The sequence below is a fragment of the Ovis aries genome, chromosome 9, assembly GCF_016772045.2.
Source record: "Ovis aries strain OAR_USU_Benz2616 breed Rambouillet chromosome 9, ARS-UI_Ramb_v3.0, whole genome shotgun sequence".
Classification (NCBI taxonomy): Eukaryota; Metazoa; Chordata; class Mammalia; order Artiodactyla; family Bovidae; genus Ovis; species Ovis aries.
In genome coordinates, this window is record NC_056062.1 from 59,173,304 (window position 1) to 59,189,219 (window position 15,916).

The 15,916-nt window shown below is 42.4% G+C and overlaps 1 long non-coding RNA gene across 1 annotated transcript in view; it reads left to right on the plus strand.

Moving 5' to 3' along the window:
* The first annotated feature begins 6,081 nt into the window (after positions 1-6,081).
* LOC121820345 (uncharacterized) overlaps positions 6,082-15,916 on the plus strand; it is a 50,223-nt gene continuing 40,388 nt past the window's right edge. The window contains exon 1 of the long non-coding RNA XR_006060850.2: positions 6,082-6,181. This is a non-coding gene — a long non-coding RNA (uncharacterized LOC121820345). The remainder of the gene's footprint in view (positions 6,182-15,916) is intronic.

Genomic DNA, 15,916 nt, shown 5'->3' on the forward strand with positions numbered 1-15,916 from the left:
TGGGGGCCACAGGATTCTGCTGATAACAGCGCTGCGTCTGACTGAAGGACTCCACATGTTCCTGAAGCATGGCTCTAAAACAATTTCCTTTAAGCAAATCTGATTTTCATACTAACTTACATGATAAGAGTGAAGATGTATTCCTACAGGAGCAAAGAAACGTAGCCCCAACATGTAATTTGGAAACAACTGCATCTGCAGGAAAGCTTTTCAAAATCACCTATTTAAAAGGAATGTATCATCTTTGATAAAACAATAATAAAGCCAAACTAAGTCACAAGGAGAATGAATAGTGTGCTGAAACTTACAATACTGTGTTAGAATCTACATTTCCTCGTGGAATGGTTTCCTCAAAAGAAAATTTGTCTACTGTGTACTCTGGGCTTTATAGTCAACCTGTTACTGGTTTTAAAAGGAAAACAAAAAAGTGTTCAGATGCTTAACATTTTTGAATATGTTAATTAAGGTTTATCATTTTCTTAGATAATTCATGGTTAGAGCCATGGATGGGTTTGCCTAATATCCTTTTCAATAACAAAAATGGGTTTATTCTACTTACGGATGTCTTTATAATCCTTTCTCTGGGACTTGATTTTCACAACTGGTGTGCAGTTTTCTGACTTAGCATTCAGAAAAGGAAAGGAATGACCTGCCAGTCAGCTGATCTTGAAATTTAGTAATTTCAGAAGGTCTTTCCTAAACCTTTTCATTAAGTAAGGTGGAGCAGCAAAAAGGATAACTTGTCAGAGCATGATCCTGGGGACGTACCAGGCAAACTGGTGAAGCAGATGAACCAGAGGTCTGTGTGCAACAGAACAAAGGAGTATCTCAGGAAGAATGCAGTGTAAGATAAAAGGGTCAGAGTGTAAAGAGGAGAATCCAGTAAGCAGCTTTGGTCCCAGCAAAAAAAATGACAGCACTCTCAAACTGAATAGTTGAAAAGCTCTTAATAAAGATGCTATGTAAAAGGTGTGGCATTAGGGAAACCAATAAGACCTGGTGCAATGTCTCAGGACAAGACCGTGTGGTCACTGGAATACAGAAAGAGAGGACACCTGGCAGGGGTGGGGGGCAGGTACTGGGAGAATAACTGCCTTTACCTCATTCTCCTCTTAACCTCTATTTTCTACTGGTTTCTCCCATTGGTCAAAGCCAAGCAGACACCAAAGGGGAAGGGAGTCCTTGCGTCCACTTAGATGTCAATGCCCTCCATCATAGAACTCCAGGAACACGGCTGTGATTGCTCAATTGTGTTTACTGCTGTTTGTAATGGACGAGAATGCACACACACCCTGGAGAACATTGGGAGTCTTAGAAGGGGATGCAAGAGAGGATTTATTTCTAGGATTTGGGCTGGCAGTGGGTAATCTGGGAAAGCATTGAAGATGCGAGAGGCTTGGCTGTGGGTTAATCCTGTTGGGAAGTGAGACAAAACTTCTTACCAGTTACAGCTAGGTCTCACCCCATTTCTCCGTCATTATAAATAAGATTTATTTAGATACCCAATCATAGACTTGCCCCGCTTTCTCTTACCATCCCCCTCCTCTAATTAAGGTGATTGGTTATGTTTGTAGCTCGTACAGTGTTCACACTTTTGTCTGTGTTCCCACGTGAGTGGAGAGTGCTCCTGCTATCTTGATCCACGAGGGTCACAGCCTGTCTGATGCTGAGGTTCTACATTAGAGTCCAAGCTCTGTCTTTCCACATCCACGTTGCTAGGCAGTCAGCAAGTTTGATCCGTGGGCAAGAGAAAAGCAGTTCCTATTCTCTGGGACCTGGCCTGATATAATCAGGCCTCAGGGCTCTAGTGTTGAATATCAACTTTTTGTAGAACCTCAACATCAGATAAGAGCATGAAAGATGGAAGGTTCTGAGTCCAATGTGATATTTGTTGTCATCAGGTCACATCTCTGAGCCTGATTCTCCATGAGGAAAAGTAAGAAGTGATTCTGTTTCCCTTGAAAAGAAAAACCACTTTTAAAACACTGGTGCTCCTGATGCCCCAGAACATGATACGAAGAGAAGAGGGCCTTCTTTCCCGCATCATTGGAGGTTACTGGACACTATGCAACTTGGGCACCTAGGAGGGATGGTTAACTCTGTGAAGGTGTCTGGTAGGCCACGGAGGAGAACTGCATTCTGGCACCTGATTGGAAAGTGATGCTCAGAGAAGCAGAAGAGGCCATTGGTCTGTGAGCACAGAAGAGATGTCCTCTAGGGATCCCCAGATACACACGAAGGGCTTTACAGGAAGCTGAGATCTTGAATTATGTAGAAGGAAGGAAGGACCAGAGAAATTTGGGCTTACTCTTATTGTCAATTTGTTAATATCCATGGTCTGTTGAGGTATAGTGGAACCTAGCATAAATATTTTAAAACACCAAATCAACCAATTTCACATGCATTTAATTAAAATGAGCCTCTTCCTCAGTTTGGCAACGATGCACAATGCACTTTTAACAGCTTTGTGCATCATTCCCAACCTGTAAATGCAGATAATCAGGCTTACTTATTTCTAAGGTTCTTTGAGGTTTGGGGATGAAAGGCTCTTTTAAAGTACAAAGCATTAAGTTTTTGTGACAGAGTGCTGTACGAGAAATGAACATGAAGCGATAGAAACAAGTTTGTGTTCTTTCTGGCTTTTGGTTTTTTAGTTGCTTTCTTCAATGAGACACAAAAGCCAGCCTCCAACAGGAGATCTGGGGTTTGAGATAACAGAACTAATAAAGTCCTGGAAGTATAAAATCCTAGATAGGCTCAAATCGGCTACTCCTTTTGAAGATGGGAGAAGTAAATTGATAGTCAGAGTATTCTGTACAAATGAACTCATTTCAGTAAGTTGCACTGATAAGCCTAGGAGTATGTAAATGGACCTCTATTTATAGACCCGTTACATCCATTTTTGACCAGGACGAGCCAGTGGAGCGATCGCAATAGTCAATCATTACAAGTAACTAGACCACAAGAGAAAAATGTGCCAGTTGCTAGGTGATGACTTTCAATCTATCATTTTAAGCAATAAATATAAGATGAAGTTATGAGGAGAGAAGCTATTCATAGCTAAAACTCTAGCTTAAATGCCTATTATTTATTGCACGGAACTGAAATCGGATAAAGTTGAGAAACCCAGCATACCAACCCAGAAGCCAAGATGCTATACCAGCGGAGATCTTTCAAGGACAAAACCAAAGGTGAAGACAGAACAAGGATTTAAGAGAAGGATGAAGAGGATACATGTTTAAAAAAAAATACAAAACACCATGGACCTGACTGTGTCATTTATTATTATGCTTCAAACCATGAAAGGCAAAAGGAGTAAGTATCATTTCATTATTTAGAACTTTGCCATTTCTAAAAAAGATGAAAAGTCCATCAGACCCAATCAGTTAGCAAGCAGGTGACAATAATGTATTTGGCACAATGGCTGACATGAATGTCATGGAAGGCCCTGCTCTCAGAGAGCATGGAAATCAGTCTGGAAATATAAGTAATCCAAGTGAAACAGAGAATCACAAAAGGCATCAAAATCCATTGGTTAAAACCTATACCTTGCCTAAAGCAAGTGCTTCATCAATGCCATGTTTAACGATAAAGGATTGTGTAGCATAGCGTATACTATCGCTGGGTCTATACGGCAGAAACTTCAGCTGTCTAAAACACAGCTGAGAATTCCAAAGCACAAGAAAAAGCCTTCCCTCATTACCCATTTCCTTTTGCAAGCCCAGTCATCTAGAACAGTGGTTCTCATACTTTAGGGTGCATCAGAATCACCTGGGGAACTCGGTTAGTCACAAATCACTGGGCCCCACCTCCCAGAGTTTCAGATCCAGTAGGTCTAAGATCATTTGCCTTTCTAATGTGTTCCCAGATGATAGTGATACTTCTGATTTGGGGAGCATATTTTGAGAACTACTGATGTCAAAGATTTTAAACAAATTTAAAAGCATGAAAGAAGAAAATAATAACAGCTAGTACGTACTGTGTACTCACGATGTCACTATGCTTCAAATCCTTCATCAGGGGATAGTTAGAATGATTGATGATAGATAAAGAGATGATAGATGGATAGAAGATGGATAGATGATAAAGAGAAAGTCTCTAGTTTTCATATATGCACAAACACAAAAATAGGCATTATGTATTTCTAATTTTATAGATAAAAGCCTGGAACTTAATGAAAACACTTTCCCGCAGCTTGTAAGAGGGAGAACACAGTTTTGAACCCTAGCCTGTCTCGGTTAAAGCCTACCGTCCCTACCCCATACCATTCTGCATCTCAGCAAGGCAGCAGTCACCTGTTGACAATAAAAAACACCAGCTCACAGTCTTAGAAGAGCTTAAGAAGTAACCAAAACCAGAAAGTAGAATAGACAGTGTATTAAAAAGCAGTGACATGACTTTGCCAACAAAGGTCTGTCAGTCAAACTATGGTTTTTCTGGTAGTCATGTATGGATGTGAGTTGGACTGTAAAGAAAGCTGAGTGCCGAAGAATTTGAACTGCTTTGAACTGTGGTGTTGGAGAAGACTCTTGAGAGTCCCTTGGACTGCAAGGAGATCCAACCAGTCCATCCTAAAGGAAATCAATCCTGAATATTCATTGGAAGGACTGATGCTGAAGTTGAAACTCCAATACTTTGGCTACCTGATGCAAAGAACAGACTCATTTGAAAAGACCCTGATGCTGGGAAAGATTTGAGGGCGGGAGGAGAAGGGGACGACAGAGGATGAGATGATTGGATGGCATCACCGTCTCAATGGACATGAGTTTGAGTAAATTCCAGGTGCTGGTGATGGACAGGGAGGCCTGGTGTGTTGTCGTCCATGGGGTCGCAAAGAGTCGGACACCACTGAGCGACTGAACTGATCTAACTGAAGAAAATACAAAAGATCACAGTAGCTGGAGTCTTTTTGACACACAATCTGCCCCTCTGAAGGCTGGAGAGAAGGGACCAGTGTTGAACTGCACAGTATTATTGCTTGGGGTGACCCTTGACAGTGGGGTGGGTGGCCGGGCCTTCCTGATGGCTCTCACCTTGTTATGGTTGAAGCAGAAACTGGCTGGGATGACTTTCAAAGTCCAGAGAATGGACAAAAAGAGATGCTTTAAAATTACACACTCTCTTGGAAGGGCTCATATTTCTCCACACTGACATTGACTTTGACCCCAAATAATAATTATATGTCGTAGCCAACAGGGTTAGAGCTCTAGAAAGTGTCTTGTCTCCCTCCTCCTCCTCCTCCTGCGCCTTACACAAAGAATAGCCTTTGGTTTTGGGCCAAGAGTGGCCAGGTAACATTTGAAAGCAGGCACCCATTCCCCTCGTCATATCTCCTACCCACGCTTTTGCTTCTTGCCTTGAGATAATATAAGCCCCTCAGGTTTGATATTCTTTTCCTTTTTCTGATAAATTAACTTTATTATATTTTGTACTTAACAGATAACTGGTGACTGGGGGAAGACTATAAACAATACAATTAGGAGTGCATTTCCAGCAAAAACAAAGCTTTTAGGTTTCCCTTCACTCTTTGTTAGGTATCCCAGGACCTGTAAATTAATGCCAGGGGTTTCCCCAGTGGCTCAGTGGTAAAGAATCCTCCCGCAATGCAGGAGATGCAGGTTAGATCTCTGGGTCGGGAAGATCCCCTGGAGAAGGGAAATGGCAACTACTCCAGTATTCTTGCTTCGGAAGTCCCGTGGACAGAGGATCCTGGCCGGCTACAGTCCACAGGATTGCGGAAGAGTTGGACAGACCTAGCAACTAAACAACCATTAATGCCAACACTTTTCTACACTTAGGGCTTACCTTCCCCCTCCCCATATGCCAGCACACCCGAACCTGACGCCGGTTGATGACCTGGGCTCCCAGTTATTCCCCAGCCAGGCCCCATTTCGTTTCGCCCACTTCCCTGCCAGGCCCTCCTCCCTGGAGCCCAGACACCTGCAGCTAACATCGCTGATGGGAACCACCTGGGACCTCAGGGGTGGGGGTGGGGAAACGTGAGTGGAGCGAGAAACTGACAGGAGCCCAGGTGGGCCTGAGGAGGAAGGAGCAGTGAGCATGCGCCACCGGACCTGGGGCAGCGTGGAGGAGAGCCAGGAGGCGAGGGGAGGAGCCGGGAGGAGCAGGAGAGAGCTGAGTTGGCGGTGTGGTCGCTAGCGGCAACCTGGAAGCGGAGCAGGTAAGATAGCAGCCCTGGAGGGAAGAAGAAGGCTTCTCCTCTCTCCCCTTGCGCCCCATGACTCAGTGACCCCGAATGAGTTTAGTTCCTTCGGGATTGGCTTCTCTTGCAGAAGGGGTGCGGAGAAGCCAATGGCACCCCACTCCAGTACTCTTGCCTGGAAAATCCCATGGGTGGAGGAGCCTGGTGGGCTGCAGTCCATGGAGTCGTGAAGAGTCGGACACAACTGAGCGACTTCACTTTCACTTTTCACTTTCATGCATTGGAGAAGGAAATGGCAACCCACTCCAGTGTTCTTGCCTGGAGAATCCCAGGGACGGGGGAGCCTGGTGGGCTGCTGTCTATGGGGTCGCACAGAGTCAGACACGACTGAAGCGGCTTAGGAGCAGCAGCAGCAGAAGGGGTGAGATTCAAGAGCAGTTGAATATACCCCTCGCATCCCCGCCTCCCCCACACCTATCTACTGATGCCTGCTATTGCTTTAACATCAAATAAGACCTTTCACTTCCATACTTACAAGATTGAATTATGAGACAAAGAACAAATGTTCCCTGACCAAAATGTATCCATAGTAAAGTATAAGGGACTAAAATGGCCACCCACTCCAGTATTCTTGCCTGGGAAATCCCCATGAACAGAGGAGCCTGGCAGGGTACAGTCCATGAGGTCATAATAGAGTAGGACAGGACAGAGACTAAAACAGCAGTGAGGGACTAAGGTGAGACCTGTCCCATAGATAGAGGTTAGGAAAAGGAACACCTCCTTTTCCACCTAGATACTCTGATTTGACTCACCAAGGCATCCTGTGGCTGCAGAACTCTCCCAAGTGCTTCTGGGTGTAGCCGAATATAAGAAACAGCTCTGGTATCTCTCTTATCTTGGTTTAGATCTGCGGTCTCTCCTGCTGCTGCTTTCCCCCTCTAAAAACATACTCTATCCAAACTCTAGGGAAAAACAATTTCATCAACCCAGCATCTCCACAAACTCCTTGTCATCTGTATTCTTAAAAAATAAGGAAGGTTACGCCTGCCTGTTTATTTAAACCCATTCAGTATTTAATCCCGCAAAAGCAGATTCTGGTCTCTATAACCCGTCAAAGCAGGGGTTTTGGGTTTTTTTCTGTTTCTCGAACCCAGATGCCAATAACTTAGTGGCTCAGTTGGTAAAGAATCCGCCTGCAGTACCAGAGACCTGCGTTCAGTCCCTGGGTTGGGAAGATCCCCCGGAGAAGGAAATGGCAACCCACTCCAGTATTCTTGCCTGGAAAATCTCATGGACAGAGGAGCCTGGTGGGCTATATATAGTCCACGGGGTCACAAGAGTCAGTTATGATGTAGTGACTAAACCACCACCTCCTCAACTTTAATGATGCACTTGATATGGAGACTGTTTAATCTTCGAATCCCTCTCAGGCCTTGAATTTGTGACCTCAGTTAATACTGCATTTCCTCCCTTACCAACCATAGCTTCCATGTCACAGTTACTCTTTTTTCATCCTCTTCCCCATAGCTGTAGAAATTCCTCAAAGTTCCACGCACTTTCCCTTAGCAGTCTTGCCCATTTGTAGGAATTCAATAATCACTTTTTAAAACCATCTCTGCCTTCTTTACCTGTTGCCCAAGACTCTCAAAAAGTCTAAACCAAGATTCCACCAATGTATTCCACCTGTACATCCCCATCAGGCTCTCCCAAGTCGACATGTCCCAAATGAATCCATTGTTACCCTCCAGTCTTCTGTTTCTTCCCCACTCTCTTATCTCTTATGGAGTCACCTAGAGTTGAATCGTCGACATTATCTTGGAGTTACCTTTGTTTTTCTCTGTTTCCTGCTAATTAGAGCGCAGTCTCCATAACTATGCTAATACTTTCACGGAAGTACAATTGACATTACATACAATAAGCTGTACCTAAAGTGTCTAATGTGATAAATTTGGACATATGTATATATCCATGAAACACACAAGATAGTGAACAGAACTATAACAAAAAATGTCTCAGGCTCCCCTTCCCAACTGTCCCCTCCCCAGCCCAGGCAGCTATCTGCTTTCTATTACTAAAGGTTACTTGGCACATTTTAGAATGATATTGATCTTTTCCTGTGATTGTTTGCCATTGTGTTCTTTTGTGAAGCATCTGTTTAGTCTTTTGCTAAAATGTTAATTTACTTGTGAGAGAAATATACTGTTATTAATATTATTACATTTGAGGGCTCTTTATATATATCCTGGATACAAGTGCTTTGTCAGATTTACGATTTGCAAATATTTCTTTCTAGTCTGTGACTTGCCTTTTCATTCTCATCATGGTGTCTTTTGAAGAGAAGTTCATAGTTTTGATGAAGTCCAATTTTTTTTCTTTTATAGATTGTGCTTTTGGTATTGTATCTGAGAAATCATTGCTTAATCTAGGATAGCAAAGATTTTCTCCTATTTTTCCTTCCTGAAGTGGTATGGTTACAGGCTACACATTTTAGATCTGTGATCTATATTCAGTCAATTTTTATGTATAGCTTGAGATGTAGATCAAAATTCCTTTTTTCTTTTGCATATGGATAGTATATTGTTCTGCACCCACATTTGTGGGAAATTCTAACAAAACTCTTTCTCTGCTTTGTTGAAATCAATTCATCATATATGTGTGGATCTTTCTTCATTTCTAGACTCTTTATTTCATACCACTGATCAATTTGTCTACAAGGATGTCAATATAACATATCTTGATTATTGTAACTTCATGATAAGTCTTGAGACCAGGAAATGTAAAGTTTGTTCTTCATTTGGAAAGAATTGGCTATTCTCGGGCCACTTAATTTCCATACAAATTGTATGGATTTTGAGTGGAATTTATTGAATCTGTAGATCACAGATTGGAGAAGACAGATGTATTGTAATACCAAGCCTTGAGCTCCACAAGTATATCTCTCCATTTATCCTGTCCGCTTAAATGAACCACAGCAGCATTTTGTAGTTTTCAGTATACAGGTATTATTCATTTTTTGTTAGATTAATCTCTAACTATTGTGAGTTTTATCTTGTTGGGTTTTGTGTATTTTTATATTCCCATAAATATTTGTGAGCTTGTTCTGGAATATGGTTAAGTTACTTGGAAATTGGAAACAGTCTGATCCTTTTGAGTCTTGCTATAAAGCTTTGTTAGGCAGAACCAGAGCAGCACTTAGTCCAGGATTAATTTTTCTCCACTAGTGAAGTAAAACCCTGCTGAGTACCCTGCTTTATGCCTTGTGAATTACAATATTTTCTACTCTTGCTGATGTGAGCATGAAATCTTCCTGGTCCTGTCTGAGATCTTATGGACTGTACCCTCTGATCCTCTTGGATGGTTCTTTTCCCAGCCTTGGATAGCTTTCCTTATGAATAGGCGCCAATCATTACTCAGCTGAATATGCAAGAGATGTCCTCTGCAGAACCCAGAGTCCTCTCTTCTCATGTGTTTCCTTCCACGAAAACTCTAGGTCCCTGGGAGTTTGACCTCCCTGTACCCACCTCTTTGTCTCCTCAACTCAAGAAGACCATTGGGATACACCTGAGTTCTTTTTCTTTTCTTGCTGCAAGGCCTGGAACTGCTCTCCAAGCAATAAACTGGGGCCATCATAGGGTTCACCTCATATGTTTGCCATCTTTCTGAGAACACTGCCCTTTGTTGTCTGATATCCACTGCCTTGAAAAACTTTGTTTCATGTATTTGTCCATTTTCTCAGTTATTTTAAGTAGGAAGACAAATCTGGTCCCACTTCTTCCATCTTAGCTATACAGAGATGTCCTCCATGTCCCATGACTTTATTCTACAGATTCTATTCTGTTCTCTTTCATTCATATTTCCTATTCCACTCATCTCATTGTAATATTATAAAAACAACAATGAAATAACTTTCATTTATGAACCCTTGCTGTATGCCAGGGCCTGCGTCACACACTTGATAAGTGTTATATCCAGCAACCATGGCTGTGAGTTGGGCTTATTTACCTATGAAGTATTTAAAATATTTAGAACTGTTCAAAGTAATGTAAATATTCTGAACAACTAAAATGGACAGTGCTAAATTTTGGCCATATTTGCTTTAGCAGATGTGAAAATTCCCTTTGTATCTTCTTCCCCAGATCAATTTCCAACCTTCCCTTGCTTAAGACAGCTTTATTCTGGAGTTGGCATTCTTCAGGTCCATGGATTTGTACATTCAAGGTGGACTTATCCCCATTTTACTAATGAGGAATCTGGGACATAGGTCAAGTAACATGCACAGAATTGTTCCGTTTATAACTAGTGGGACTAATTTTGGAGGCCAAATCTCTCTGGTCCAAAACTATGTATCAGTACTTCACTCTAAGAATACATTCATCTTCCCACAGTCCTATTCAAATCACACCATTTGCCAGTTTTAAATGCTATCCCTGAATTAAATAAAAGATTTTAATATCAACTTTGTAGTCCTGACAAAGCATGACTTCAGTGTACATAGCCACGCCTGCCCTGTGAAACCTCTTTCAATCATACCAAACCACATTTTTCCCCAGTATCACAGTGAATTTTCTTGCTGCTGTGTCTTGCCTATATTTTTTTCCCTCCTTCTTGAATATCTTCGTCTCCCCATACCTGTGGATTAAAATCCATAGTGATCTCTCAGCTTATCTGACAAACTACATCACTGATTCATTCATTCATTCATGTCAAATACGGATGTCTGTAAAGAGCAGATGACCGATGGCTACTTGAATCCTTGCTCCTTCCCTCCACTTGGTATTCTGCCGCTCTACTCAAAACCCATTAGCATAGTATTTTTCATCTCTTCCCCCAGCATTTTGCCATATTTTATAGTAATTTGCATATATACTCTGCCTCTTCTGTATGGTAATTTTATCTCTGTATTACCATGAATGTCTAACACAGTGCCTTTGGACATGATGGGTGCCAATAAATGTTTCTTAAATTGAATTATACACTCCAAATCTGGATATTCTGGGAAATGTAGGAATTGATAGATATAGTAGTATTTGTTTTTAATTTACTTTAAGCTACTTAAAAATTACTGAATGCAAGCATTTCCTTTTCTTGTACATCCCTAGAGCCCTTTCAAAACATCCAGTGCTCTGCCCCACGAGGAGCCTTGCTAGCCAGTGTTCCTCCAGCAAACCCCTGAAACACAAAAGGACATCTCAACTCTGTCCTTCCACCCACAGAAAATGGCACTCACGTCTTAAAACAAGTTGGCTGAAAGACTTTTGGGTTCCAGGCAAGTGATATTAGGCCAAATGTTCTCACTGATACAATCTGACGTTATCTCATATCGCAAACGTTTAGTTTGGAGTTTTCATGTAATTGATGGTGTATTATTATTGCCACATCAAATGCCACTGCCATGAACAGAGTTGCTATCAGTGAGTCTTTTTATGGTCACTGAGCTGAAGAGCGACCCTGCTTGAGCTGGAATGACAGATACAGTGAATTTTTTCCTCAGCTAATTCCATGCGAATTTGGCCCCATTTTATAGCTCCCCTTGCCCTCTACTAAAACAGGACAGTGACTTTGAGATTATTCATTATATAAGGCAGAAAATAAACCATGTATTAGCACTATATATTATGGGGGGAAGCATGCTTTAAGACACAAAAAGTATTTGGTGCTGGATAGAAATGCATGGATTTGTTTCTATGCTTGTGACACACAATTTTGCTCAGCTAGGTGGATTAACTAAAGAATGAGAAGGGAGAAAAAAATATCTGAAACCAGAATAAATATTCCAGGCTGCTTCACCCTATTCAACTCTTTGTGCTTGGACATTGCTGATTTGGACATGTACCGTTTCATTTTCATTATTCATCCTCCCAGAAGCCAGACAGACTAGAAATGTGCTAAGGTGTGTTGTGAAAAAGTAATGAATTCTTGGCCACAAGCACCCTCCCCAGCCCACACTCCATTCACTAGCCATAGCAACACAGCAACTCCCTGAGGCTTTGGTCCAAGGAGGAGCCTGGCATCACCTTCCTTGAAGCACATCCATTTTCAGCTCTGACAGGGTGCATCAGTGGGCATCTTTCTGGTACTAGTGTAATTTAGATCAGTTAGCACTGGCTGAGTACCTGTGGCATACCAGACTCAGCACTACAGTGGATACAATGTGATGCCTGGTTTTGTAGCTCTCATAACTAAATAGATCTAGAAAGAACTTTAAGATACTGTATTAGGGGAACTATCATTCCTTGTGGCCCACCCAACAAGGAAATACGTTGTTCAGCCACCCCATTCTGTAATGAGGTATCTGTCCTGCGTGTTCTGACCATGAGATTCTTTCTTAAGTTTGTTTGTTTATGGCTGTGTTGGGTCTTCCTTGCTGTGCGGGGCTTTTCTCCCATTACGGCGAGCAGGGGCTACTGTCAAGTTGTGGTGGCGGGGGCTTCTCATTGCTGCGGCTTATCTTGCTGGGGAGCGCAGGCCTAAGGGCATGCAGGCTTCAATAGTTGCAATGTGTCGGCTAAGTAGTTGCAGCTCCTGGGCTCTAGAGCCCAGACTCAATACTTAAGGCACACGGGCTTAGTTGCTCCCCAGCATGTGGGATCTTCCCAGATCAGGGATTGAGCCCAAGTCTTCTGCATTGGCAGGCAGATAGATTCCTTACCACCGGGCCACCAGAGAAGTCCTGACCATTACACTCTTATTCTAGTTTAGAGTTGAGTCCATTCTAACTGTGGTAAAATGCAATAGCTTTCTACCCAGGACTTAATAAAAATCAGTGAAAAAGATTAATCAGGTTGGGCCTACAAGCTAAAGCAGATTTGATGTAATTTACTAAATACTAATAAATATATGCATGTTGATTATACATACATATGCAGTATTAAAGTTTAATAACTAAGCTGTAACTAATATGCAGAGCCAACTAAAATTTAATTAGTGTATGAGCAGTCTTGCTAACAGTGTTGCCCAAAGGGACGTCACCGTCATGTAGGGTCTAGTTCTTCTCAGCTTCTCTCCAGTTCTTCCATATCTGTCTGCTCAGTTCCTTTGGTGGGTTCAAAACTGGTCACTTGTGAGACCATTTGCTTAGTTTTTTATTCCAAGGCTGACATACTGTTACCAACAATTAATACCTCCTTCTGTCATTGCTCTCAAGGTTCAAGCATTTAGTCTCACTTAAGACTTCACTATATGTCATTATATTTCAGTACCACCCAATCTTTTGTTGTTCCCAATTTGCTGTTGCACAAATGTGTGCGGTGCTGGACTATAGGATGCTCACTATTCTCCAGTGTCCACTCTGCACTACTGTCTGTTCCAGCCACATAGATTCCTTGTCAGTCCTGAAATTTACTGATGTAAGAGGTTCTGTAGAACACCCTAGGTCTCAGGTAGGGAAAGAACAACTTCCAGGCTAAGTGCTTTCTAAAAAAAGTTTCTGCATTGTGTGGGCATTATTGATGCACTTTTTTCTTCCTGGGGTTTCTGTAAGTAATCGATACATGCATGTTTATACGAGGTCTGCACTAGAGTAACATGATGAACAAAGCACCATGGGAACACAGAGAAGAGACTGGTGAATTCTGAGAGGACAGTGATATTGATGATGATGGCTAGAAATTTGGTCTGGCAGAGGAAGGGCATTCCAAACATAGGGACTGCCAGAAACATACAATAATTCATCGTTGTGAATGGCATGTTTGAAGATTGTGTGGCCCCCAGGTGTGACTGGAATACAGGTGACTTGAGATGAGATGAAGCGGGAAAGGGAGCAAGGTTTTGGAGGTCCTTGAATGCCATGATGGAGGTGTTGGAATTTGTCCTTAAAAAAAAAAAATCTATCCTTCAGCTTTTTGTTTAAGCAGGTTTTGACATCCGTTTTTGTTTTTTCAAAGGAAATAGACTGCAATGTAGTAGGTGGACCAAGAGGTGAAGGACAGTGGCAGGTGGAACAAGTAGGGCGACTGTTATCCAAGGGAGAGACAATGAACTTCTCGATGAGGACGATAGCAGGGAGAGTAGGGGATTGTGTCATTTCAGATGTAGATTAAAGGGAGTTAAACTGTATGAAGGGTTGAAGGAGAAGGAGGACCGACAGTGAAATTTGGGTTTCTGAATTGAATGACTGGGTAGACTTCGATATCATTGATTCAGATTAAAAATATAGGAGGTGGTGAATGAATTTCTGCATTAGAGAGATTTGGATGATGGGAAACAGAGATGTCACTCTAGCCTATAATCCTTGGTTCATGGTCTTGCCTTTAGTCATCCCTCTTCTAAAGCAGTAACTATGGAGAAGCTCGTTTCTGTGACCAGTGTGAAGAATGAAGCTTAGTTCAGCCAAGGTAAGCAAGAATACACCTGAGCATGAGCCGCTCTGGTTATGACCAGCACCTTAATACCTAAGCTGCCAGAAGCACCCTGTGTAAATTGACCTTTCTCCTCTCCCCAAGAGGTAGATAGCATTATTGACTCCAATCCTTTTCTCCTTCTGGGATCCACACCCTTGATCATGTATCTTTGCTGTGCCTCCCACAGAAGACACGGTATGCTTTCCTTCCTCTTGGTTCTGAGTTTACCCAATGACATGTTAGTAGATGGGATGCAAGCAAGGGTCTAAAACATGCTTGAGGAGTAGGGCTTGCTTGCTCTTTTGTCCTTCGCCCATCACCATCAGGAGTCCTTTTCCCTGAGTCACTTTTTCCCATTCACCCGTTTATGAAGCAGAGCCAGTCCACAGCGTGGAGTTTAGCCACCCAGACCCACATGAGGAAATAGTTTCATGTCACTAGGGTTTTTCTAGGATCTTTTTTTGAATGCAGACCATATTTAAAGTCTTTATTGGATTTGTTACAATATTGCTTCTGTTTCATGCGGATTTGTTTTGTTGGCTGTGAAACATGCAAGATCTTAGCTCCCCCACCAGGGATTGAACCCATGTCCTCTGCACTGGACTTCCTGAACCACCAAGGAAGTCTCTATGCCACTGAGTTTTGGTGTGTTCTGTTAGGTGGTGAGGGGCTTCCCTTGTGGCTCAGACAGTAATGAATCTGCCTGCAAGTCAGGAGACCTGGGTTCAATCCCTGGGTTGAGAAGATCCCCTGGAGAAGGGAATGGCTACCCACTCCAGTATTCTAGCCTGGAGAATCCCATGGACAGAGGAGCCTGGCAGGCTGCAGTCCATGGGGTCGCAAAGAGACACGACTGAGTGACTAACACAGTTTAGGGAGGTTATGCAGTGAAAACTGATACAGCCAGTGAGTGGAAAACATGGCTCTTGGCGGTGATCCTCTCAGCTTCTCTTCAGCCAGCCTGAGGTTGAAGCAGGCTGGCAGAGCCCCCAGCTTGTACCCGCTGGTCTGAACAGCAGCTTGCACAGCAACTGCTGATGTTAAACAGATCTAGTCATATTAGTGATGGGACCCTTCACGGATTTTCCGCCACCACTTGAAAACCATCCACTTCTGCTCATGAATGGCATTGTGCTTGTGTTTCTCAGATCACTAGAAACAGAAATTCCACACTTAGTGTTGGACTTTTTGCAAACCTTAATTACTCCCAAATCAAAAAATTAGTGCTGTTTTGAATCTCAGTTTTTTATTCCATCCTAACTCTTAACTTATTTACGGAACAGGCTGTGGGGGGAACTTGTTTCCTCTTCTGCAGAAGTAGACTATATGGGTCAGATGCCAACTTTAAATTCTTGAAGATAAGCATTAAGTAAACCTTTGGCCTTGCTTTTTCTGAGTAAACAATCCAAATTCA